Source organism: Hevea brasiliensis, chromosome 5 (genome assembly GCF_030052815.1).
Source record: "Hevea brasiliensis isolate MT/VB/25A 57/8 chromosome 5, ASM3005281v1, whole genome shotgun sequence".
Taxonomy (NCBI): Eukaryota; Viridiplantae; Streptophyta; class Magnoliopsida; order Malpighiales; family Euphorbiaceae; genus Hevea; species Hevea brasiliensis.
Genome location: NC_079497.1, coordinates 27,958,787 through 27,986,569, shown reverse-complemented (window position 1 = coordinate 27,986,569; position 27,783 = coordinate 27,958,787).

Below are 27,783 nucleotides of genomic sequence, written 5' to 3'. Positions count from 1 at the left end.
AGGTCAATCCGAGTTAAGTAGACCAAGTTATGGTCACTATACTACTGCTGGTCAAATGGCACCAATTTAGGTCAATTTTAGGTCAATTTGGTCAACTCTGGTTCGGTCAGTTTTTGGACCCGAACTTGTGCAAGTTGTTTGACTTGCTTATGGTCATTTCTGGGCTTTGGTGTCTTCATAAGACTTGTAGGTATGGGTCTTAACTATTCATGGTTAAAATTTCACATCAATTGGACCTGTTTTGAGTGAGTTATGGCCTAAATACTCACTGCTGCCCAATTGGTCATTTTTCAGGTCCTAATTGTACCTAATCCGAATTGGTCATTTTCTTAGGTCACCTTGCAAGCAGAATTTTGGTATGTTTTCTAAATGAAAGTTGGCACATTTTGTGCCTAGTTTCACCTCCAATTTGTCTCATACCAATTGAGGTTACACATTTAAACTTATTGGTCTATTTGCACACTGCCCTCTATATGCCTTTCAAACCCCAATTCAAACACACATTTAACTTGCTCTACTTTAAATCCCCATACCTAATTCTGATTTTATACCATTCCATATTCATTTATCACTTCTTACTATGGTCAATTTGGACAGAATACAAATATTTTCAATACATCAAATACAACCCTAAACCACAAAGTCCAAATTTAGCAATATATGTACATAAATACACCTAATCATTACATATAATTTCCACTACTAATTTACATACACATTCATCAATTCTTCTATGTCAACATTCTGCCAACACTTCCATGAATATATACATTTATTCAAGTGTCCCCAAGCTGCCGAAAACCTTCTTCAACACCACATTGCCCTACAATTCATCAATTCTCATTCAAGTGCCAAAATCACCATATAAACATGAAGTAATTCACTAGGTTATTAAATCATCATGATCAACACCATTTCTCATCAAATATATGCACAAATATCTCATCAAATACATGACTCCATGGCTGTCCAAAATGAACACAACAATAACTCTTCAAACTCAAAATTTTCCTTCACAAAACCAACACCCATAACATGCACACAAAACTTAACAAAGCTATCTTCAAAAACACTAACTTACCTTATGGTTGGAGCTTGTTAAACCTTGCTTAAACTTCTCAAATTTGGTATCAAACTCTTCCTTGTGATGAGTAGACAAACTTTCATGAAGCCACTTAAGGGATTGGAGTTGAAAATGGAGAGTTATGAGAGCTTGCATGAAAACGTTAATGGTGGATTCTTCACCTCTTCATTTTGGCTTGGATGGGAAAATGGGGAAGATGAAGTTGCTGCTAGAGATAGTGGACTTACATCAGCCCCATTTAGTGTTTAATTAATCCTATAGTGGTCCACTAACTAGGTTTAAATCATATAATAATCTAATTGTTCACTTAATCCCACATTAACCCATGATTTTAGCTATTTACTTTAGGTACCACCAAATTAATTTTTCATTTCATTTTCTAAGCGTAATATTATTTATTTTTAATGGATATTTAGGTCAAAAGACACTTCGGGATGTCAAATGACCATAATGCCCCTGTTCGGGTGGCATTCCCGATTTTTCTGAATAATCGTATGTTGTTTGTTTTTCGATTTATCACTTTTCTTTGTACTAATTATTTAATTTTTCTTTAATCTTTCTAATGAGATTTATACTTCAATAAGGGTCTATTTATGTCCTAAAAATGTTTTCCGTGGTTCCATGATCAGGCCAACAAGACACGCCGTGACTTCCCAGTGCGGTCACCCATCGCTAGGTTTCTCGGCTCGCTTAACTTGGTTACATTTCTTTGCTATTACTTTTCCTTTGTTTTTCTTGTATTTCCTTTTCTTGTATTTCATTATTTTATGTCTCCTCACTCATATCGAAGTGTAGCTCTAGCCATCCTAGTTGTCCGGACCACACTGGTCACCGGAACAGCAGAACGCACTATCGAACATAGGGGTGTTACAATTCTCCCCCCCTTAAATAAATTTCGTCCACGAAATTTTTACCCAGTATCCATCTTACAATATTCGTACGTTTATTTTCTCCTTTCTATACGATCGTATAACCTTCTTTTTCTCAAATTTGTATAAGTCTTTTAACAATCTAATACAATGTTTGATTTGTTTGTATAACACCAATCTCTTCTTACTATTGTCTTTGTCTAATATTTCGGTTCATGTTCCTTCTTGAATGACCCTTGAGGTCATGTTAGAATCATTCATCACCATGGGTCCTCCGACCATTCTAATCCATAGTCTTCCTCACATTCGTAATATTTCTTTGTTATATATGAATCAACTGCTCAAATCTCTACTTCCATAACTCTTTTATCTCACAATATTCTATAACTTACTTCTTTTGTACTTGAACTATAACCTTCGATATTCTAACTTTTAAGTTTTAGATCCCTAAGTAGGATTTTCAAACTTATTTCTAACAATTAAATTCTGTCCCGCATAACTATACCAAAACAGATCATCGTTGGTAACTATTCTTATCTAGGTATACTATCGGGTAGTACGTAGCTCTACACAATAATCTCAAGTCAGTACTGTAATCTGCAGCTTACAGTATAAACATTAAGAACATTGCATAGTTACTACGATACATCCCAATAGATCAAACTTTGTTATCTTTTATTCTTTTTGAATTCACTGATATTCGAATCTTATTCTCGATTACAATATCCATTAGCAATTTCTAACAAGAACCTCCTTGCCCTCATCTAGAGCAATTCCATTATCGTGATCTTACTTTACGTCCTCTTGCCTTACATTAAGTATGCTCGCCAATTAGCTTTATAATTTATGGTGTGTTAGAAAATACTTTTCGCCGATAAACTCTTTCAAAACTAATTTCACTTATTATCACAATCCTTATCTTAAGGACTAATCACTAATGCATCAAAATTTATTCCTCAGAAGGAATAACAACAGAACATGTAGTTCTAACACTAACATAAAAGTATGCAAACCTGTGTCAAACAATACATATATATATCTTAGTTGCTAATTGAGAAAGTACCAGAATGATGTCAAAAGTCTCACTCTTTTCTATCGTATAGCGTATACTCTAGTTGAAGCATCACCTGCTTTGGCTGATTCACGATGAGTCCGACTTCTAGGTGTACTACCCCTACCTCTACCTTTGCCTCTACTAACCGATGGTGAACTCTTTGGGGTAGAAACTTGGGTTGATCCCTTTGGTGTAGTAAATGATCCGTAACGACTGGATTTACACAATCCCTAGCAAAATGGCCGCCTCTCCACGCTTAAAACATGCTCCTATGGCTCTATAGCATACCCCACTATGTGGTTTACCACAAGTTTCACAAAGTCGATCCGACAGTGCATTTACGGGTTTCGTTGAGTTTGCCGATCGGATCGAGGTGCTCATTCAAAAGATCTATCTCTACCTGACTTCTTACTATCTCCGTCAGATCCCCAAAGTTTTTCCTCTTTCCAAGAGGGACCACTAGAACTCGCTCACGACTTTCCCTCTTTTTCTCGCCTTCTCCGATTTCTTTTTCTCAAGAGCCGCTTGATTCAATTCTTTCTAATTCTAGTGCTTGAGAAATAAGTTCGTAGAAGTTGTTATGTTTGAATCACCACTTGTAACTGATACTAGGCTTCAAGCCGGTTTCAAACCTCTTACATCTCTTCCTACTGGTAGAAAGTAGACCTCTCGCATAATGGCTTAGGCGGAAAAATTCCTTTCATATTCAGCCACCGACCGCTGCCCCTGCTTTGACTTAGGAACTCTTGCAGCTTCTGGTCTACATAAGCATCAGGGACATATTTCTGCCTGAATTCCCTGAGAAAGTCACTCCAGGTTCAGCACTGCAGTTCTACTGCATCATGGGAATGGTTTTCCACCACCATAAGCATCCCCTATAACAAAGATACCGAGTATTCAAATCTGAGCTCCTCCGAGCAATGTAGTTTCTTGAATACCCTATCCATCCTCTCTAACCATCGCTCACCTCTAGGGATCTGCTGTCCCCTTAAACTCTGTAGCCCCATATTTCATCAATTTGTCATCTTGCCTCGTAGGAGACCGTGGTTGTACCACCGTGTCCGTATTGGGACTTGAGTAGGCGCTACCATCCATTTGTTGGAACATTGCAGCCGTCACGAGCGAACCGAGCAGAGAACGTGGTACGCAGGGCTGTGTCAGCCAACCATCGACATTATGTAGGGTCAGCATCCCCTTGCACCTCGGCCTCAATAGATTGATCGATCAACGATCACCCTCTTCCATGGTCAATGCGAGGATCTTAGATCTCCTAAACAAGTAACATAAGGAGATTTCCTCCCGTTAGTGCATATTTATAATGTAATGTACTGTATGTATCAAATAATGATATTGAGCAATTGTACTACGAAGAAAGAATATTCAAATAACATGTGAAAACAGAATTTAAAAACTTTGCTCTGATACCACTAAAACATGTCACACCCTACCCCTCTGTAAGGCATAACATGATCCCGTAGTACACCTAATGAATTACCAACTCCGTCTACTGATAACCCATTAAATATACTACAAGGGATTTTAAAAACTTTTCTTACTTATTTTACAGTGGTGAGCACTATTTACAGGTGTTAAAAACCTTTTGATCCAAGTGATAGAACTAACACATTTGAATTATTTGGAATTTCTGTAAAAATTTTGGCAGAATGCCATCTGTATTTTGGATAAAATAGTTCTTCAGAAAACCTGTAAAAAACACTTCAATTATTTTCCAAATCTCAACTCCAACATTTTTCTCAATACAACATATTTCTCAACTCAAATCCACAGTGATTTTTCAAAAGCTGAGATATAGGAAATATAATACAATTTTTACAAGTCAAAATAACTCATAATTATTTTACAACCTCAAGTTACAATTTGAGTTTACAACTGCTCAAACCAAAACAATATGTACATACAGTGCTCATACATTACAGTACAAAATGCAAAATATTGGTATACTCATTATACTGTAATCCTCATTGGATGTACTAGCGGCCTAGTCTCACGCCTGCTCATTCTCTCTACATGCGACAAAGAATGAAAGCTATCACGAGACAATGTCTCAGCAGTACAACATTAACCAAATACAATTTTAAATCACAATTCATAAATCATATCAATAGTGGATACTTAAAACCATAGTTAAATTCAAGACAATGAATGTCATAAGGAATTTAAACTCCAATTCACAAATTATCAAAATTCATAATAACACAATTTAGTCAAATAGTTTAAGAATACCGTATTGCCAATTCATGCACAATTTGATCAAATAACTGAATAATACCTTTTTGCAAATCAATAACACAATTCGATCAAATAACTGAATAATATCATTTTGCAAATCAATAACACAATTCGATCAAATAACTGAATAATATCGTTTTGCAAATCAATAACACCATTCGATCAAATAATTGAACAATACAATGTTGCCAATCAATAACACAATTTAGGTCATGACACAACTTTTTCCATATATGCCGTGTTGTACACCACGACAAGACATACTCACCCCAATAATCGAAATCAATGAGGGAGGAAGCTAGCTATCTAATGAGTACTCATCCATACTCACCTCGGTGGGAAGTCAAAGAGGGAGGAACATAGTCATACTCACCCTGCATCGATAAGTCAAAGAGGGAGGAATAATCACACTCACCCCATTAATGGAGGAGGAACATAATATCCGTGTCATGCCAATTGTGAGTCAAAACAATTCCAAACATTTTATTCAAATGATCCGTAAGAATCCAATAAATTTCCAAAGTTATAATTTCATTCAAAAAATGGCAACACAATTCGTAATTCACTTCAATTTCCACAAAAACCATTTACAGTGCTTTTCAATCAATAAGTATCCATCAATATCATTCAAACAATTTTTCACAGTTTCAAACCATTCACAATGTTTTTCAATCAATAAGTGTCCACCAAACACATTTCCACAATTTAAAACAATAATATACAAATAGTCATAATTTATTTCAATTGAAAAATTCAAAAGAAATAGCCGTTGTGCACAAACCTCTGATGACTGTCCCCCTGGTCTGGACTCAGTGTTTCCTTCCCTTTTGCTGAGTCCTTGTTAACTGAGAAACACAATTTGAAGTGTTTCGATTAAATTAAACTGTCTCTATCGATGGTGTTTGGTAAATAATGCATCAACTCAATTATTCACTTAATCACCTAATATACCGACCCTCGCTATGCTTTAGGTAAATTAGGTTTTAGTGTCGTTAATATGTCACATTCGATAGGGTTTTAGGTTTGGTACGTTTTACCAAAGTCATTTTCTTGTTTAGTGCATTTTAATGCAAATTGCTGGATTCCGGGACACTGGTTTGACCTAGCCGGACGATCTAGTTCCCTCGGTTTTCGGGTTTTGGTCAAAACTACAAACTTGTAGATCTATGTCTTATTGCACGCGGGGCAAAATTTCAGGTCAATCCGAGTTAAGTAGACCAAGTTATGGTCACTATACTACTGCTGGTCAAATGGCACCAATTTAGGTCAATTTTAGGTCAATTTGGTCAACTCTGGTTCGGCCAGTTTTTGGACCCGAACTTGTGCAAGTTGTTTGACTTGCTTATGGTCATTTCTGGGCTTTTGTGTCTTCATAAGACTTGTAGGTATGGGTCTTAACTATTCATGGTTAAAATTTCAGGTCAATTGGACCTGTTTTGAGTGAGTTATGGCCTAAACACTCACTGCTGCCCAATTGGTCATTTTTCAGGTCCTAATTGTACCTAATCCGAATTGGTCATTTTCTTAGGTCACCTTCCAAGCAGAATTTTGGTATGTTTTCTAAATGAAAGTTGGCACATTTTGTGCCTAGTTTCACCTCCAATTTGTCTCATACCAATTGAGGTTACACATTTAAACTTATTGGTCTATTTGCACACTGCCCTCTATATGCCTTTCAAACCCCAATTCAAACACACATTTAACTTGCTCTACTTTAAATCCCCATACCTAATTCTGATTTTATACCATTCCATATTCATTTATCACTTCTTACTATGGTCAATTTGGACAGAATACAAATATTTTCAATACATCAAATACAACCCTAAACCACAAAGTCCAAATTTAGCAATATATGTACATAAATACACCTAATCATTACATATAATTTCCACTACTAATTTACATACACATTCATCAATTATTCTATGTCAACATTCTGCCAACACTTCCATGAATATATACATTTATTCAAGTGTCCCCAAGCTGCCAAAACCTTCTTCAACACCACATTGCCCTACAATTCATCAATTCTCATTCAAGTGCCAAAATCACCATATAAACATGAAGTAATTCACTAGGTTATTAAATCATCATGATCAACACCATTTCTCATCAAATATATGCACAAATATCTCATCAAATACATGACTCCATGGCTGTCCAAAATGAACACAACAATAACTCTTCAAACTCAAAATTTTCCTTCACAAAACCAACACCCATAACATGCACACAAAACTTAACAAAGCTATCTTCAAAAACACTAACTTACCTTATGGTTGGAGCTTGTTAAACCTTGCTTAAACTTCTCAAATTTGGTATCAAACTCTTCCTTGTGATGAGTAGACAAACTTTCATGAAGCCACTTAAGGGATTGGAGTTGAAAATGGAGAGTTATGAGAGCTTGCATGAAAACGTTAATGGTGGATTCTTCACCTCTTCATTTTGGCTTGGATGGGAAAATGGGGAAGATGAAGTTGCTGCTGGAGATAGTGGACTTACATCAGCCCCATTTAGTGTTTAATTAATCCTATAGTGGTCCACTAACTAGGTTTAAATCATATAATAATCTAATTGTTCACTTAATCCCACATTAACCCATGATTTTAGCTATTTACTTTAGGTACCACCAAATTAATTTTTCATTTCATTTTCTAAGCGTAATATTATTTATTTTTAATGGATATTTAGGTCAAAAGACACTTCGGGATGTCAAATGACCATAATGCCCCTGTTCGGGTGGCATTCCCGATTTTTCGGTAACACCGTATTTTGTTTGTTTTTCGATTTCTCACTTTTCTTTGTACTAATTATTTAATTTTTCTTTAATCTTTCTAATGAGATTTATACTTCAATAAGGGTCTATTTATGTCCTAAAAATGTTTTCCAGGGTTCCCCGTAGTCTAGGGCCAGTCAACAGTACACGCCGTGACTTCCCGGTGCGGTCACCCATCGCTAGGTTTCCCGGCTCGCTTAACTTGGTTACATTTCTTTGCTATTACTTTTCCTTTGTTTTTCTTGTATTTCCTTTTCTTGTATTTCATTATTTTATGTCTCCTCACTCATATCGAAGTGTAGCTCTAGCCATCCTAGTTGTCCGGACCACACTGGTCACCGGAACAGCAGAACGCACTACCGAACATAGGGGTGTTACAAGCTGCCTTAGATTTACCGGACTTTCTACCCTTTTGAGGTGCAGGGCTAGGCCTAACTGCTTGTGTTGGGACAACTATAGTAGTCCTCTTCAGACAATTTTTGATCTGATGCTCTATAGATCCACAATGTGAGCATGCACCAGTCACTCACCAACAGTCCCCCTTATGCCACTTCTGACAGTATGGACAGGCAGAAGATGCTGGGGCTAGTCCCTTGAACACCGTCCCTGGAGAGCTGCCCATTGATGGTGTAGACTGGTCTCTCCTAGGTGTGAACTGTGGTCTGGGCCCCTGGGACTGACCCTGACCTTGTGGTTGTCTCGTACTCTAAGCAGGAGGACCCTTAGACTTCTTACTGGGAGCAGAGAATGAACTGGACTAACCTGGACCCCTCTTCTGCTATCTTTCCCTTATATTTTGCTCATTTATTTAGGCTCTTTCTACTTTCGATGCTGCATCTACTAATTTGGCAAAATCCGTGATCTCTAATGCTATTATCATAGCTTTAATATTGTAATTAAGCCCTTCTTTGAACCTTCTACACTTCTCTACCTCTGTAGGGACTATCTCCCTCCCATACCAGCTCAGTCTGACGAATTCATGCTCATACTCTACCACTGATAATTGCCTTTGTCCCAGACTGATAAATTCTCTTCTTCTCTCTTCTAAATACACTTTACTGACATACTTCTTCCTGAACTCTATGAGGAAGAAATCTTAGGTGATCTGATCCGGTTGCACCTCACTGGATATTGTGTCCCACCACTGGTATGCATCATCTTAAAGTAGGGACACAGCACCCTCTAGGTTCTGCTCAAGGGTGCAATGAAGCTGTTTCAACACTCTTACAGTTCTATCCAACCAGTTTTCAGCTGTCATGGGTTCATCCTCCTTCTTCCCAAAGAAATCCACAACCCCATGTTTTCGTAATTTTTCCAGATGGGACTTCTGTGGTACTGGTGGAGGTTGTGGCTGTGGTTGTGGTGGTGGAATTGCCCCCATCATTTGCCAGTAAAATTCGGTCATTTGTTGAAATAATGAAAACTGAGGTTGGGCAGGTGCCTCAGCTGCTAGTGGAGCATATTCTCCCTTGCCTCCAGATTTAGCCCTTGGTGGAGCACGATTATCCACCTCTTCATCAACTGCTCTTTGAGAAGCAAGATCCTTATCCAAATCAAAATAAGAAAACAAACAGATCTGCATTAGTGTCACCTCAACACTTACAAATGCAATGCAATAGTATGCACTCTATCTAGGCCCAGAAATGCCTAAATGTGACACTCTTTACCCATCTACAGTGTAGCCGAGCAAAATATGCCACACAGTGTGCGGGGCATCATAACTTATTTCATAACAATTTACCCTCCATAATTTATTTATTTACTATTAACTAAGTGCAAAATTTACAAATTATATCATTTATTTTCAAAATTGATTAATTTGAATTTTTCATAAATTTTTATAGAAAATCTAGCAGAGTACCGGTTGTAAATTGGAAAATAGTTCTTCTGAACCTGTTCAAAAGACACTTCAATATAGTTTTCAAATCCAGAACTCTAATATACACACATATCAACTCAATCTCCAAATCTCAACACCATTTTCAAAATTTTTTTTCACATCACAATTCGAATCACATTCATGAATATTTCCCAACATTTCACTTTTCAACATAATATATAGAAATTTTCAATAACATGAAATTTCTTATATTTACATTATCACATGATTTCAAGAGTTTGTAATTACAATAAAAACTATTACAAAATGCAAAATACAAAATACAACCCGAGGTCCTAATGTCCTACCAAGTGCACTGCAGATATGAGGTGACTTTGGACTCTATGAAAATCTGACAATTCACCCGGTCTGAGGTCTGCTAGACTCCCCAGCTATGTCTTCAGCACCTACGCGTAGCAAAAGCGACGCACTAAGCAATTCTGCTTAGTAGTTTCAATATAAAATAAAATAACTAAAATAAAATAAATATGCAGAATGTATGTTGACATTTTATGTAGACTTAGTTTTTAGCATTTATTGAAGTGTGATTCAGATCTGATTTTTTAAAAAATATTTGAATGTGATTCAAATCTGATTTTTTTAAAAAATGTTTGAATGTGATTCAAATCTGAATTTTTGAAGTTGTTTGAATGTGATTCAAATCTGAATTTTTAAATTTGTTTGAATGAGATTCAAATCTGAATTTTTAAATTTATTTGAATCATATTCAAATCTGGATTTTTAAGTTGAATATGAGATATTCAATTTAATTTAAGTATGTATGTTTTATTTAATTGTTAAATAGTGATATGCATGATGGATGATCATGGACTATAAAAGACCAATGTGATTGGATTTATTTCTTTTATGTTTCTTTGGGATTGTAAATTAATTAATTTATTTTAATTTATTTTGGGCATGTATTATTAAGTTTGTAATATTTTTGGGTTGTAATTTCATTTATTTAAGTTCTTGTAAATTCGCCTTGGTATGCCAAGGATTACTATGTAATATTGGATTACAAGAAGTTCAAGGAGGTCAAGAGCATTGGTGGGACCAGTGGGAGGAATTCAATATCAAGTGTTGATTATGTACTCCTTCAGAACTCTTGTAAAATGAATGAATGAAATGCACCTAGGAATGCCCCGATTCAATTCTTGGTGGCTCGAATTGAATCCCTTAGAAAGTCCATGATCATACCATATTTATCGCTTATCCATGAATGCATGAGATGTATGGGAATGTATGCAATTATATGATATATGCATGCTAAATGGATAATGTGCAAAGTGAGACCTTAATAGTAATTAGGATGGCTATAAAATCTTCCAAACAAATGATTAAGTTGGAAATGCTATAATTAAAGTAATTATAACATAAGCCCTCCATTGGGGCAATTATTTTAAGAAATTTTAAATAGTTGCATGAGATGCAATTAATTTAAGAGATTTTCTTAAGAATAATTGTTAAGCATGAGATGTTGTAAAGATGTAAATGGTTTGGTGGCCAATATTGGATGTACTGAGGACATTAAAATTATTTGCATAATTATCGCTCAATGGGATCAACTTAACTAATGCAAGATAAGTCAATATTGGATGTACCGAGATTTTGAGCATTAGGGGCTAGTAAAAGGATTGAACCTCACATGAGATGTGATGGGCAAGGAGTTGCTCACTTATAGTTTATTGTAATTCCAATAATGGATGTACTGAGGATGATCAATAGAATTATAAGAATTCAATCACCCACTAGAAATCCATCCAACTAGGATTTCCGTTTTCTACTTTGGAAGTGTAGGATTCGCTAAGTTAGTGGGAGGACCAATTTGATTAAAAGACCATAATCATTTTGGTTAATTACATGATACATTTACTAATTAATCTGGTTATTTTCTGCAGTTAATTTTCTCGATAAAAATGAGCACAAAACAACCACCACCATCCAATATCCTTGCAAGCATACTTGATCACAACAGTTGACAGACCTAATCATTCTGATTGGCTAAGAAATTTGAAACTTGTCTGAACCTTGAACATATAGGATATGTTCTATATTCAAATGTTCCGGTCCCTTACCTCCAGAGGCCACACAAGAGGAACATGATACTTTGGACAAGTGGAAGGAGCATGATATGAGAGCTAAGTGTTACATGCTTGCTTCCATGAGTAATGAGTTACAGAAGCAACATGAGAACATGCAGAGTGCTAGTGAGATCCTCCTTCACCTACAAGAGTTGTATGGTGAGCACAGCAAGAATGCTAGGTATGAGATATCTAAAAGCTTATTCCGTATGAGGATGTCTGAGGGACAGAATGTTGGGGATCATGTCCACAAGATGATTCGGCTGATTGAGCAGTTGGAACATCTTGACTTCAACATGGATTTCCAACTACAAACGGATTTGATCCTTCAGTCCCTTCCTGAGTCTTTTGGGAATTTTGTGACAAATTTCCATATGACTAAACAGGAATGCACCTTAGCTGAATTACTCAACATGCTGGTTATTGCCCAAAAGAATATGCCAGGCAATAAAGAAAAAGAGGTAGCTTTGGTTGCATCTTCTTCTGCTGGAAAGTCCAACAAGAAGAAAGGCAATAAGAAAAAGAAACCTCAGATTCCTGGTCCTTCCAAGAAAATAGCTAAACAGAAAAGTAAGACTAAAGCTGATGGAGGCAAAGGAAAGTGTTTCCACTGCCAACAGGAAAGTGTTTCCATTGCCAGTAAGAAAGTGTTTCCACTGGCCAGAGTGTAGCAATCTAAATGAAAGCAATGCCATGGTGAAAACCAACTCAAGTTCAAAATATACTTGGCACTTAAGGTTAGGTCATGTTGCAGAAGATAGGATTGCAAAATTGGAGAAAATGGGGATTCTATCCTCATTGGGCTCTGAGCCTACTCCAACTTGTGAATCTTGCCTTCAGGGCAAAATGACTAGATCACCCTTTGTTGGACAAGGGCTAAGATCTGAAAATATTTTGGAGCTAATACATAGTGATGTATGTGGTCCATTTAAAGAAATGGCTAGAGGGGGCTTTCATTATTTTATTACCTTTACTGATGATAAATCAAGGTTTGGGTATTTGTATTTGATGAAATACAAACATGAATCCTTTGAAAAGTTCAAAGAATCTAAAATCTGAAGTAGTAAATCAAACAGGAAAAAATATTAAAGCTCTTCGATCAGATCGTGGAGGTAAATATTTGAGTACTGAATTTGATGAATACTTAAGAGAGCATGGCATTGTTTCTCAGCTGACTCCTCCAGGAACGCCACAACTGAATGGTGTATCTAAAAGGAGAAATCGTACCCTATTGGATATGGTACGTAGTATGATGAGCTATACTGATATGCCAATCTCCTTTTGGGGATTTGCATTAGAATCAGCTTTGTATATTCTGAATAGGATTCCATCAAAATCAGTTTCTTCCACACCTTATGAGATATGGCATGGAAGAAAACCAAGTCTTAAGCATGTTAAGATTTGGGGTTGTCCAGCTTATATCAAAAAGCTGAACACTAATAAATTGGAGACCAGATCAGAAAAAGGTCGATTTGTTGGATATCCAAAAGATAGTTTTGGATATTATTTTTATTTGCCTACTTCACAAAAGGTTGTGATAAGTAGAGATGCCACATTTCTTGAACAACAGTTTGTTCAAGAAGGAGGCAAAGGAAGGCAAATAGAGTTAGAATTGGAGAATTCTGACCAACCAACAGATCAGATGGATATAGATCCATCTAGTCAACCTATACCCATTGATGAAACATCTACAGCTGTTCCTTGTAGAACAACCAGGGTATCTCACCCACCAGTGAGATATGGTTTTCTTCATGAAGAAGAACAAGAGTTGTCTACTCATGAAGAAGTAGATCATGGAGATGATCCACTTACCTATGAAGAAGCTATATCAGATATAGACTCTTCAAAATGGATTGATGCTATGAAATCCGAGATTGATTCCATGTATAAGAATCAAGTTTGGGATCTTGTTGACCCACCTAAAGGTATTGTACCTATAGGGAACAAATGGGTTTTCAAGAAGAAAATTGGTTACGATGGAAAGGTAGAGACCTATAAGGCAAGGCTAGTAGCGAAAGGGTTTCGCCAAAGGCAAGGAATAGACTATGAGGAGACTTTCTACTTTGTTGCCATGCTTAAATCAATTAGGATTTTATTAGCAATAGTGCATATTATGATTATGAGATTTGGCGGATGGATGTCAAAACTTTTCTTAATGGATACATTGAAGAAAACATTTTCATGGAACAACCTAAAGGATTTGAATCCCAAGATGGTTCCAAGGTATGCAAGCTAAAGCGATCCATTTATGGGTTGAAACAAGCTTCGAGGAGTTGGAACATCCGTTTTGATGAAGCCATTAAATCTTTTGGTTTTATCAAAAATGAGGATGAGCCATGTGTATATAAGAAGGTTAGTGACAGTGCTATCACTTTCCTTGTCTTATATGTGGATGACATATTGTTGATGGGTAATGATACAGGTATGTTGACGACTATAAAGGTATGGTTGTCAAATACATTCTCCATGAAAGACTTAGGGGAGGCAACCTATATTCTTGGGATTCGCATCTATAGAGATAGAGCGAAAAGAATAATTGGTTTATCCCAAAGTCTATACTTGGAAAAGGTGTTAAAGAGGTTTAACATGCTTGATTCCAAGAGAGGATTGTTACCAGTGAGACATGGTATCCACCTTTCTAAAGAGATGTCTCCAAAGACACCTGAAGAAAGAGATAAGATGGCCAGATTCCATATGCTTGCTATTGGAAGTTTAATGTATGCAATGTTGTGTACTAGGCCTGATATCGCATATCTTTGTTAGTTTGACTAGCAAGTATCAATCCAATCCAGTTTGGAACATCGATAGTGTCAAGAATATCCTTAAGTACTTGAGAAGAACTAAGGATTTATTCTTGATTTATGGAGTGGAGACTTGCAATTGGATGGTTATCTTGATTCGATTTCCAATCGGATATCGATGATAGAAAGTCTACCTCTAGATATGTGTTCATTAGTAATGGAGGTGCGATCGGTTGGAAGAGTTCCAAAGCGAGCACGATCGCAGATTCCACTCATCGAGGTGAGTATATTCTTTGCATCGAATCTTTGCAAAGGAAGCGCTTGGATAAAGAAGTTTGTGACAGAACTTACAGAGTTCCTTCCATTGAGTCAGCTCCACTACACCGTGACAATAATGGAGCGATCATACAAAGCTAAGGAACTAAGGTCTCACCAAAATCCAAACACATAGAAAGGCACTACCACATTATCGGACATATAGTTGGGCAAAGCGATATAGCCATGCAGAAAAATAACATCAGTGAAAAATTCAGTGATCCATTCACTAAGCCTTTGTCACAAGCTCGCTTAGACCGGCATCTTGAGAAGATGGGTCTAAGGTATTGTAATGAATGGCTCTAGTGCTAGTGGGAGATTGTTAGTAGTATGCCCTAGAGCATATCATTTAGTATGTATCTTGTACATAATTTTATTAATAAAAGGCATTTCCACTTTTCCGTTTACATAATATATTTATGTGTAATAGAAAAGGTCCATTGATATTTTGTTAGAAATATTATTCTTAAGTTGTTAAGAATATGAGTGACAATATTTCTAGCACAAAGTATCATAAATAGGTTCACAATCGAGCATACTACATAATAACGACATGACTTATCCATAAAGATTGTATTCATGTTTGTTCCCAAGTTATTTATATGAGATATAAATAAGATGGAATGGTGAGTCTCATGCCATATAACAAACATGATAGGCACTTATACATGATAAGTAGGCCGAACTAGTGACACTTATGACAAGCACATGGAGTTTACTCTTGTCAATGTTTTGTCATAAATCATATCAGTGCATATAATCTTTAGACCTGAGATAGCACAGATTATCTTGTATATAGGTAGTTTGAGTTTGATACTGCTTTCATACTTGTACTATGTATGGGTATATGGGCATGTGTTGGCTCCTGCTAGTTATATATGGAGGTAGGTGTTGATCAAGATGGAATCTGTTCCTCTAAGTAAATAGAGATAAAATCCTATATTCATTTAATTGTTCTTGATGTTTCAAGTTCCTGGCCAGGACAGATAGATTTATTCAGAAAAGAGTTTCTGATGAGAAAAATCTTTTAATCAAGAACTGGAATTAAAAGAGAAAATAATATTCATATAAAATGGAGTTTGACATAAAAAATGACTCCATATTGAGTTTAGATTTTGTAAAAGATAGATTCTAGTGCATGGTAACATATGATTATAGGTTCATTTAAGGTAAATCTTATTACTAATTGGGTGGCCATGGCATGCTATGCTAGGTGTTAACCATGGTCTATGAGGTTCATAAAATGATTTAGAGAAATCATTTATGGTAAGAAAGAGTTCTGATGATATTAAGAGTTGATATCATGTCTCATTGCCAATTAGTGATGAGCCTAGTAAGTCACACACATACACAAGTTATCACCTATTTAAATATGATTTAATTAATTAATTAAAGAGTTTAATTGATTAATTAAATAGATTTGGTTTGAAATAAAATTGCAAAGTCCCTAGCATGACTTGAAACCAAATCTAGATTATTGGATGTGTAGTATAAATTAAATTTATATTTAAAGTGTTTAAATATGAATTTAATTGATGAGAAATTAATTAATAGAGATTAATTAATTAATTTATATTTGATATAAATTAATTAGAAGAAGAAAATAATTATTTTGGGTTAAGAACTCAAAATTAAGACACATGGTCATTTTGGTCATTTTGCAGTGTGACACGTGGCACCATGAGATGGTGACACATGGCATAACACATAAGCTTGCCAAATATTTTTAATCATGTAAGATGATTAAAATCAAGATTAAATATAGGTTTGACACTTGGCACAATGTGATTGGGTCACTTAAACCTAGAGCTAATCAAAAGGTGACATGTGGCTAGGGTTTAATGTGTTAACCTAGCTATTTAAGTGGGGTTATGAAAAGAAAACACAACCAGCAGCCTCTCCTCTCATATGTCACACCACTTTGAGCCTCTCCAGCTATTTCTCTTCATCTCTCATCAATTCAAAGAGATTAGCCATCAATCTCTTGAATTAAGAACACTAGAAATTGTTTCTAGTGTCCTGTTTGCATCTCTAATCTCTTAAAAGGCAGAACTTGAATTTCTAATTAATAGAAAAGGCTTTAGAAGCTGTTCAAGGGCTGCCATAGGTGTTCTTGGTGTGGACAAGCTAGAGGGACAACATCTGGTGTCCTGAAGACGAATCTCAAAGGCGCAGACACGCTGCAGCACATCAAGAGGTTAGTGTAATCGTTCTTGATTTAATCTAGGGTTCTAAAATTAATCTGATTAATTTTAAAATCTTAAATGGCAAATACAGATCCAAAAACATATTAAAAGAGTTTTAATATGTTGTTTATCATTGAAATCAAATAGATAAAAATAAATCTTGCATGGTGCATGTGACCCTAGGTGAAAATTTTTGAATTCAATGGTATAATATTGTGTTATTCACGCTTCCGTTCCTTCAATTGGAACCCCAATAATCCTTCCCTGAGGTCCCAAAAATTATTTCATGAACTTTTCCCTAGGTTTAGGATTGCTAACGGCCTTCACCGTCACTTCCCCTTCGGGTTACTCATCCCTGGGGTTACGGCTCATTTAACCTTAGTGCATTTCATTTCTAAAAATTTTCCTTAATTTTTCTGATCATTATTTGGTTTATTTATAACTCCTCACTATAGTCTAATTATAATTTCAAATATTCTAGCTGTCTAGACCGACATTGGTCACCGGAACAGTAGACTGTACGGACTAGCTAAAGTGAGGATGTTACATTGATTGCCAAACTCAATTCCTAGCCTCCTAGGTTTTATTTCAAATTTTCAGAATTTGAGTTCCAAATTCACTATTGCATTGGACCTAGCTACAGTAAAAATTTGATAAAACCTTCTTCATGAAAGTTGTTTCTTATTATGTCTTCTTTAATTCCCTTTTTGAATCACTCCATTTGGAGTTTTGTAGCTCAAGTTATGGTCATTTTACCATAACTGGCTGGATTGACTTGTACCCAGAATTCTGGACAGAATTGGTTCTACTAGATTTGGTGTCCTGAATTTGGTGGACAATTCCATTAGGTTAAGTCTAGAATTTGAGTTTCTGTTCTACATGAAGGTTGTTCTAAATTGTCTAAGCTTTCCATTGATATAAAATTCAGGTCAATTGGATATTTCTACACTGAGTTATGGCCAAATGAACAAACACTATTCATTTGGTCACTTTTACCAGGTCCAGAATTGGTTACTCGGATTTGGTCAATTTTTAGGGTATTCTAAGTTTGTTTTCTGGGCAAGGTTTCTTCATTAAAGTTGTGCCATTATGAGTCTAGTTTCATATCCAATTGTCCTTGCACCAATTGAACCTACACCTCTCAAGTTATAGCTACCCAAACTTGCTAGACTCACATCAAGTCCTGCAGGTCACCTAAGGCAGCATACCTAACCTCAATTCCATTGGCATAAATCACTTCAATTCCCCATCAAATATAGCCAAATGGTCACTAATTGACCATTAGGACTTCCATGCACCAACACATGAGCAAAACGATAAGTTTGCCCCAAACCCTAGCTCCAAAATTCCATTTTACTCAAATAACATGCAATCAAATGTTCTAATCATCAATTTCATGTTCAATTGCATCAATTCACAATTATAATTCACTGAAACCCTAAAGTACCCTAGGCTACCAAAATTGAGGGTTTTTCATACATACATAATTTGTTTTCTTTCTTCCAAACTAACACTCAATTCATAATCTATACAAAGTAAACTCAAAGATTTATGGAAGAAGTAGCACTAACCTTGTTAGAGCTCCAACTTGAGCTTGTTGCTCTTCACAATTTCTCTCTCTAGTGGCAAGGACCAATTTTAGTGAAGATGGGATGAGGTTTTATGGTGAAATCAAGTGGGAAATGAAGCTTTAATGGGAAATCAATTGGTGGAACTCTCTCTCTTCCTTTTCTCTCTATTTGGTTCGACTCATGGGAAGAAGAAGGCTGCTGATAATGTTTTGTGTTTATCTCATTTTTATGTCATTTTTATCCCTTTTAATTTGTTTGTCAAGTTGTGATTGGGTGGAGAGTTTTTTAATTGCATCATGGTGATGTCATAAGTCCTATTTACTTCATTTTCTTTTCTTTTCTCCTTTACTCATTTTTAATTAAATTTTTAGCAATATTTATTCATATTTATGTTATATAATTTATTTACGTAATTGGACAAGTTGGTCAAAAATCATCTCTGAAGGTGAAATGACCAAAATACCCTTCGTTTAGCTAATTGAGCTAAAATTGTCTGTACCAATCTTAAAAATTCTACTAACCTTTTCTTGGCATTCTAATGCTACCTAGGGCGCCGTAACTCTTCTCTGGTATCCCAGAAATTATTTCACGAAATTTCCCTCGGGTTTAGGCCTACTAGCTGTGAAGATAGCAACTTTCCATTAGGGTCACCCATCACCGAGGCATCGGCTCATTTAACTTTAGTGCATTTTTTTTTATTTTTCTTTAATTTTTCTTATCATTATTTGGGTTATTTATGACTCTTCACTCTAGTTTACATGTAGTTCCAGACATTCTGGCTCTCTGAACAGCCATTAGTCATTAGAACAGTCGAATGCACGGACTAGCTAAAGTGAAGGTGTTACATATATATAGGTCCATGTTTGAACCATTGTGTCCTTCCAAATATACATGTCCTTGGTGAACCATTCTGTCCTTCCATATATACATGTCCATGGTGAACCATTGGGTCCTCCCATATACATGTATATGATGAACCATTGTATACTTTCCATATTTCTTTGACCAAAGTCAAAGTGTGCAAGGAATTGGGTTGACCCTCATAGCTATACCAAATTCCTTTAATATTTGATTCAAATTTGTGATTATGTGAAATTTCTTAGTTTTGATTATAATTATTTTGTGATTATTTATCTTATAGATTAATTCCATTTGCTTTTGAAATGTTGAATGATTTGAGTTGCATGGCTTTTGTATGGTTATGGATATGGATATGGATTTTGAACTGTTTATTTAATTGCATGAATGGATTAGCTCATTAATGGCTTTTGTAAAATTGATAAATTACATAAAATCGAATCGAAAATTTTTTATTTTATTTTATTTTTATTTTACTTTCATTTAGTTTGATTTTATAATTTTTCACTTTAGTTTTTTAATTTCGGTTCAATTCCAAATTGAATGGATAATTTACTTAGCCCTACCAAAAGCTCTCCCTCACAACGGCCTTGTTTGACAATAGCTTTTAGGTTAGCATTTAGTTTTTTGACCTTAGTCAATGTTTTGACCTTATTCAAAATATTATTTCTCTTATTTATAGTGTTTGGTGGCATATTATTTATACCAGTGTTTAAAGATTGAAAAAGTAGTTTATGAAAAGTTACGCTTCTAGCTTTTAGAGGTTGAAAAAGTATTTTGACTAGGATGAATAAGATGATACAATTGCTTTTATATTTAACAGCTAATCCAATAACTATTTTATCAAACATTTCTGCTATATAAATAGTTAATCACTAATAGCTAGTAAAATAGTCGATAGCTACTAAAACAGTTAATAGCTACTAGAATAACTAATATTACTAAACAGAGCATATTGCCTTGGCAACTTCAATTAGAACCAAAAGTTTCTAGCATTAATTATAGCGGTTCTAGCAGTCTTTGGTGTTGGCACTTGATTTTATTGCCTCCAACACACTGATGTGTTGATTTATATTTTCTTTATTAAAATTTATTTAATTTGTGAATTTATGTAATAACTTGAAAATTATATTGTTTCTAAATATTTGTTTTTAAAAGTTTTTAGTTAAAATATTAATTAGCTAAATATTGAAATATCTTTTACTTGTTTGATGCTAGATTCTATATTTTATATATTATTAAATAGCCTAATTATAAAAGTAATTCAAACCTTTTCGTATTTTAGTGATTTAATTCAAACGTTTAAATTTTGGCACAATTGGCCAAATTTTTAAAAGTTATTAAGATTTTATCTAATTTTCATGAGCAGATTCTTGAACTCCATTTTTTTACTTGTCTACAACCATCATAAAAAAAATAAATCTAACTTCATCATAATCATCAGCACTTTTATAATTTCATTTTGATAATCATTGAGCATCAAATAGTAATGAGATTTGTAATATTGAGAAGAGGGTATGACTAAAACTACTCAATTTGATAAAATGGTTAAGAATTTTGATGCATTATGAATATAAAAAATAAGTTAAGATTTAGTTGACGGTAATAGTAAAGTTCAATAAGACGAATAATGTAGTGGAAGAATCTATTGAAAAAGATAGATAAAATTAAAACAATCTTTCACAATTTTGAAATTTTAGCTAAATTTTCATGAATTTTGAAAATCTAGCCAATTGTGTCAAAATATAATCGTTTGGATTAGTTGTCAAAACATGAAAAAGTTTGAAATATTTTTAGGATTAGGCCTTACTAAATTTCTATATGGTTAAAATTAATATGCAAATTTTAAGTAATATATTATTTTATAAAGACTAAAAATATCGAATTATGTCAAAACATATCAAATAAGTCATATTAAATTGTGTTAAATAGGTTGTGCCTTAGACTGTGTCTTATCTAATTAACCTAACTCGATTTAATATTAATAGTGTTGAGTTGGATAACCCATAAAATAAACAGTTTGTATTCGTATTTAAACTTCTTATATAATTAATTAATTGTCATATTCTGTTCAATTTAAATATATTTGTTTCATGTCATGACGCGACACTAACACAATTTGTCAACTCGAATTACCACCCTTAACTTAGATCTATGCCGAAATTACCATTTGTAAAAGGATGAAGCAGACGAACTACCTCATGATTTTGTATTTTGTATCACTATAACAAACTTATCATATTGAGACTGAAAAATTCATCTCAAAAAATCACATATTTATCTCTATTTTTTTTATAAAAAATAAATATTTACCCCGTTCACTATTATCCATTTGACACTAATATAACTTAAAAAAATATATATTTATCTATAAAAATAATTTATCTATTTACAAACAATATGATTGCCACTGATTACTAATAATACCGCATTATTTATTTTTAATAGTATATCATTAACATTGAACTTAAATATGTCTAAAACAACTAAAATTTAACTAAAGTTTTGATTACCAGTGAGTCCAAAAATTAAGCCCTCTTGTTATCGTTCTCCAACGTTCGGGAGGAGTCCTCCTTTTATAGGAAGAGCCAACTCCTCCCCACCTATTTGAGTTCGATGTGGGACAAAAGTCCTCATAATTTTCTTTCTTTTTTTTTTTCATGTTATTATTTTTTTATTTTATAATTTATAATTTAAATTTTCAATTCATATAAATAATTTATTATGATGAGAAATTAATAACATATTATAATATATAATTAAATTTTATTATATGTATTATAATATTTATAAATTTCGAATTACAAATTTAATTAAAAGTAATATATATAAAATTTCAAAAATATGTTAATATATGTATAATAAATATAAATTAAAATTATCAAAATACTTTTAGTTAAATTGTAAAAGTGTTTTCATCTAATTTTTATTTTTTAATTATTTAATTTAAAAAAATTCCTTTGTGATAAAAATGTAAGTTCTTATATAATAGAAATATATGAATTACTTTGATTGATATTTAAAAATATTTTTAAGGTTTTAAAATTTATTATTATATATGTGATTGAATGTAACTTTTAATTATTAATACTTATTAGCTTAATAATTAAGAATAATATGCTGATTAAAACCCTTAATCATATACAAATTAGATTAAAAGAGAAATATATAATTTTTTTTCATTTTAATGCATACAAATATAATACAGTAGAAGATATAAGTGTATATTACATTTTTAATTTTTTGAAAAAATCACTTTGATTATTTAACTCTTTGTAATCTATACACAGTTAACATCTAATACAATTTATTCATATATAGTTTAAATAGTGTTTATTAGTTTCTAAATGTTATGCTCATTTATTTTTAATTCATTAAGATTAATTTTACTTAAATGAAAAAGTTATATATATATATATATAACTTTTTCATTTAAGTAAAATTAATCTTAATGAATTAAAAATAAATGAGCATAACATTTAGAAACTAATAAATTTTTGTCTTAAAAATTTTATTTTTAGAAATAAATCATTTAATTTTAGACTGATAAATTTTTGTTTAAAAAAGTTTATTGTTAAAAACAAATAATTTTCACAATTAGAGACTAATAATTTTTTTTACCTCAAAAATTCATTATTAGAGACAAATAGTATAATATTTAGGGACTAAGAGTGTGCGATTCCGGTTTGGTTTGAGGTCTGTCTAGAAATCAGAATCAAACCGAAATTTCTTTACAGTTCCCATTCGGTTTCAGTTCAATTCTTAGTTGTTTCAGTTTTGGTTCTGTCATACCCTACCTCTCTGTAAGGCATAACATGATCCCGTAGTATACCTAATGAATTACCAACTTCGTCTACTGATAACCCATTAAATACACTACAAGGGATTTTAAAACTTTAACCACTAAAACATGTCACACCCTACCCCTCTGTAAGGCATAACATGATCCCGTAGTATACCTAATGAATTACCAACTTCATCTACTGATAACCCATTAAATACACTACAAGAGATTTTAAAACTTTTCTTACTTCTTTTTACAGTGGTGAGCACTATTTACAGGTGTTAAAAATTTTTTTAAACTGAAGTGAAACAGCTAACACATTTGAATTATTAGTAATTTCTATAAAAATTTTGGCTGAGTGCCTCTGTATTTTGAATAAAACAGTTCTTCAAAAACCTGTAAAAAGCACTTCAAATATATTTCTCAATTTCAAACTGCAACATTTAATCAACACAATATGTTTCACAACTCAAATCCATAATAATTTTTCAGTATTTTCAAAAGCTGAGATAAAAGAAATATAGTATAAATTTTACAAGCCAAAATAACTCATAATTTATTTTACAACTTCAATGTACAATTTTAATTTACAACTGCTCAAAACCAAGAACACTATATACATACAGTGAATATACATTACAATATAAAATGCAGAATATGGTATACTTAATATACCTGATGATCTCTCACTGAAGCACTAGCAGCCTAATCTGCTGCCCTGTCAGTCTGTCTACCTGCGACAGCAATGAAAAGCTATTGCTGAGCCATTGTCTCAGTGGTGCACAACATTAACCAAATACAACTTTAAAATACAAATCATAAGTCATATAAATAGTGGATACCTAAAACTATAGTTAAATTCAAAGACAATGAATGTCATAAAGAATTTAAACTCCATTTCACAATATCACAATAAATCTCAATAAATCACAAGTCATGGTTAAATTCAAAAGACAGTGAATGTCAATAAGAATTTAAACTCCATTTCACAATCTTACAATACATATCAATAAATCACACATAGCTTAATCATGTTCTAAAGTTCAATTCATCCCAAAAGCCGATGGCTAATGAGGAATTCAATTCGTCCCAAAAGCCGATAGCTAATGAGGAATAATATAGCTAGCTAGCAACAATATGAGTACTCATTCTATTTGTCCTCAACAGGCACACACCTCAACACTTCAGCTAGAGAGGGAATTCAATTCGTCCCACTAGACAAGCTAGTGAGGAATTCAATCAATATACATGATAGCTGTGGTTTCAAACCATTTACAATGCTTTTCAATCAATAAGTATCCATCAAATATCAATCAAACCATTTTTCACAGTTTCAAACCATTTACAATGCTTTTCAAGCAATAAGTATCCATTCAAACACATTTCCACAATTTAAAACAATAATATACAAATAGTCATAATTTATTTCAATTGAAAAATTCAAAAGAAATAACCGTTATGCACAAACCTCTGATAACTGTCTCTTGGCTCTGACTCAGTGTTTCCTTCCCTTTTTTTGAGTCTTTGCTAACTGAGAAACACAATTTGAAGTGTTTTAGTACTTATTTAAATTGTCTCTAAGAATAAGGCTTAATACTTAATTTATTGAATTCTATTATTTTCTTAGTCAACCTAAGATGTTGACTCTCGATGCAGTCTAGGTGAATTAGGTTTTAATGTTACCAAAATATCACATTTTATGGCCTTTTAGTGTTGGTACATGTTACCCAATTCATTTTCATGTATAGTGCATTTTATTGCAATTTATCGGATCCCGGTATACTAATTTGACTTAGCCGGATGACCTAGTTCCCTCGGTTTTCGAGTTTCGGTCAAAACTACAAACTTATAGGTTTATGTCTTATTGCACGTGGAGCAAAATTTTAGGGTATTCTGAGTTTACTAGACCAAGTTATGGTCATTTTACTATTGCTGATCAGAATGCATCAAAATGGTCACTTTAGGTCATTTTTAGGTCAATTTTGGTTCGGCCAGTTTTTGGACCTAAACTTGTGCAAGTTATTTGACCTGCTTATGGTAATTTCTGGGCTTTGGTGTCTTTATAAGACTTGTAGATATATGTCTCAAATATTCATGATAAAAATTTCAGGTAAATTGGACCTGTTTTGAGTGAGTTATGGCCAAAACATTAATTGCTGCCCAAATGGTCAATTTTCAGGCTTTAAATGCACTAATCCGGATTTGGTTATTTTTCAAGTCACCTTTTAGGCAGAATTTTGGTAAGCTTCCTTCATGAAAGTTGGCACTTTTTGTGCCTACTTTCACCTCCAATTGGTTTCATACCAATTGGAGCCACACACTTAAGGTTCTAAGCCAAAATACACACTGCCCTATTGCACATTATTCATCACTCATCAAAGGACACATTTAACATTACCAAGTTACACATCCATGTGAATTCTGGTTTGTACCATAACCTAAACACATTTTACTTCACATTGTTGGTCATTTTGGCAGCTTATAATCACACTCAATATGCACCTTATAGTACAAAATTTACCAAGTCTAAATTACAAACAATTTAGCCACATGTCCTCACTCACACCTTTATACACATGTACAAGCTGCCATAACAAGCACCATAATTCAACCATATAATTCCATAAACCAAACCATGAAATAACATATTTGGTTCGCACTTCAAGTTGCCGATTCATACATCTCTCTCAATTAACTTCCAAGCTTCCAAAATCAAGTATACATTCACATATACTTAGTATACATCACCTAATTTATTCCTACACATATAAACACTTCATCAACACTTTAATATACCATTTACATACAAGGATAAACTGTTCTTATGGAGTTTCCATGGCTGCCAAAAATATACATCTCCCTTAAAACATCAAACTCCAAAAATCTTTCCACAATTCAACTACCCATAACATCCACACAAACTTTAATGAAGCAAGCATCAAAATACCTACTTACCACTTTGGAAACTCTTCAAAACCTTGACTAAACTTGATCTTCTTACTGCCTATCTACTGCCCAAGTGGTGAAGAGCAATTTTAGTGATGGGAGCTAGTGGAAAAATGGCTTGGATCATGCTTGCATGAAGGTTCAAGGTGGGACGGCAATGGTGGACTCTTCTTCACCATTTTCGGCTGGATTTTGAGAGGTGAGGAAGAAGATGAACAATCTGTCCAAATGAAGGTGTAGTGGTCCACTTAGGTGAGTTAGTGGAGCACTATGTGAAAATTTAATGTTAGTTTAATCTTAAATTCCCAATTTCTCACATTAAGCTCCTAATTTTTGCTATTTAAACTATGTACCACCAATTTAATTTTTCATGATATTTTTCAAGTGTAATATCATGTATTTTTAATGGAGATTTAGGTCAAAAGACAACTCGGGGTGTCAAATGACCACAATGCCCCTATTCGGGTTGCATTCCCAATTTTTCGGTAACACAGGGTTTTGTCGTTTTCTCGATTTCTCACTTTTCTTTGTATTAATTATTTAATTTTTCTTTGATATTTCTAATGATATTTATACTTCAATAGACATTTATTCAAGTCCTAAAAATATTTTCCAAGGTTCCCCGCGGTCCAGGGCTAGTCAACGGTCCACGTCGCAACTTTACGGTGCGGTCACCCATCACTAGGGTTCTCGGCTCGTTTAAATTGATTACATTTCATTGCTATTATTTTTCCTTTTTTTTTTCTTGTATTTCATTATTTTATGTCTCCTCACTCATATCTAAGTGTAGTTCTAGGCATCCTAGCTGTCTGGACAACACTAGTCACCGAAACAGTAGAATGCACTACCGAACTTAGGGGTGTTATAGGTTCAGTACAGTTATTGGTTCTTTTATTTCGGTTCGATTCCATACGTTTTCGTTCAATTCTCAATTCTTAAAATAATTTTATGTAATTATTTCCTTAAAAAGTCATATTTGAATTACCATATAAGCTTTAAACTTAGTTATTAATGCAGAATACATCATACAATATATCTTTTGGCTATTTGTAAATTATATAATCCTTAACTATAAAATGCATATATAATTTAAGATTAAGTATATTATATAATATAGTATAAGTATATCATATAATATATATTTTAGTTATTTATTAATTATATAATATTTAACTATAAGATACAAAAATTAACATATATATAGTATAATAGTATATTTATAATTAAAAATTATAAAGTAATTTAATATATTTACAACTAAAATTATTAAGAAAATATAGAAAAATGAAATACAAAATTATTTAGTTCATAATTATATATACATATATAAATATATATAATTATATTAAAAGTATATAATATATTAAAAAATTATATATATAT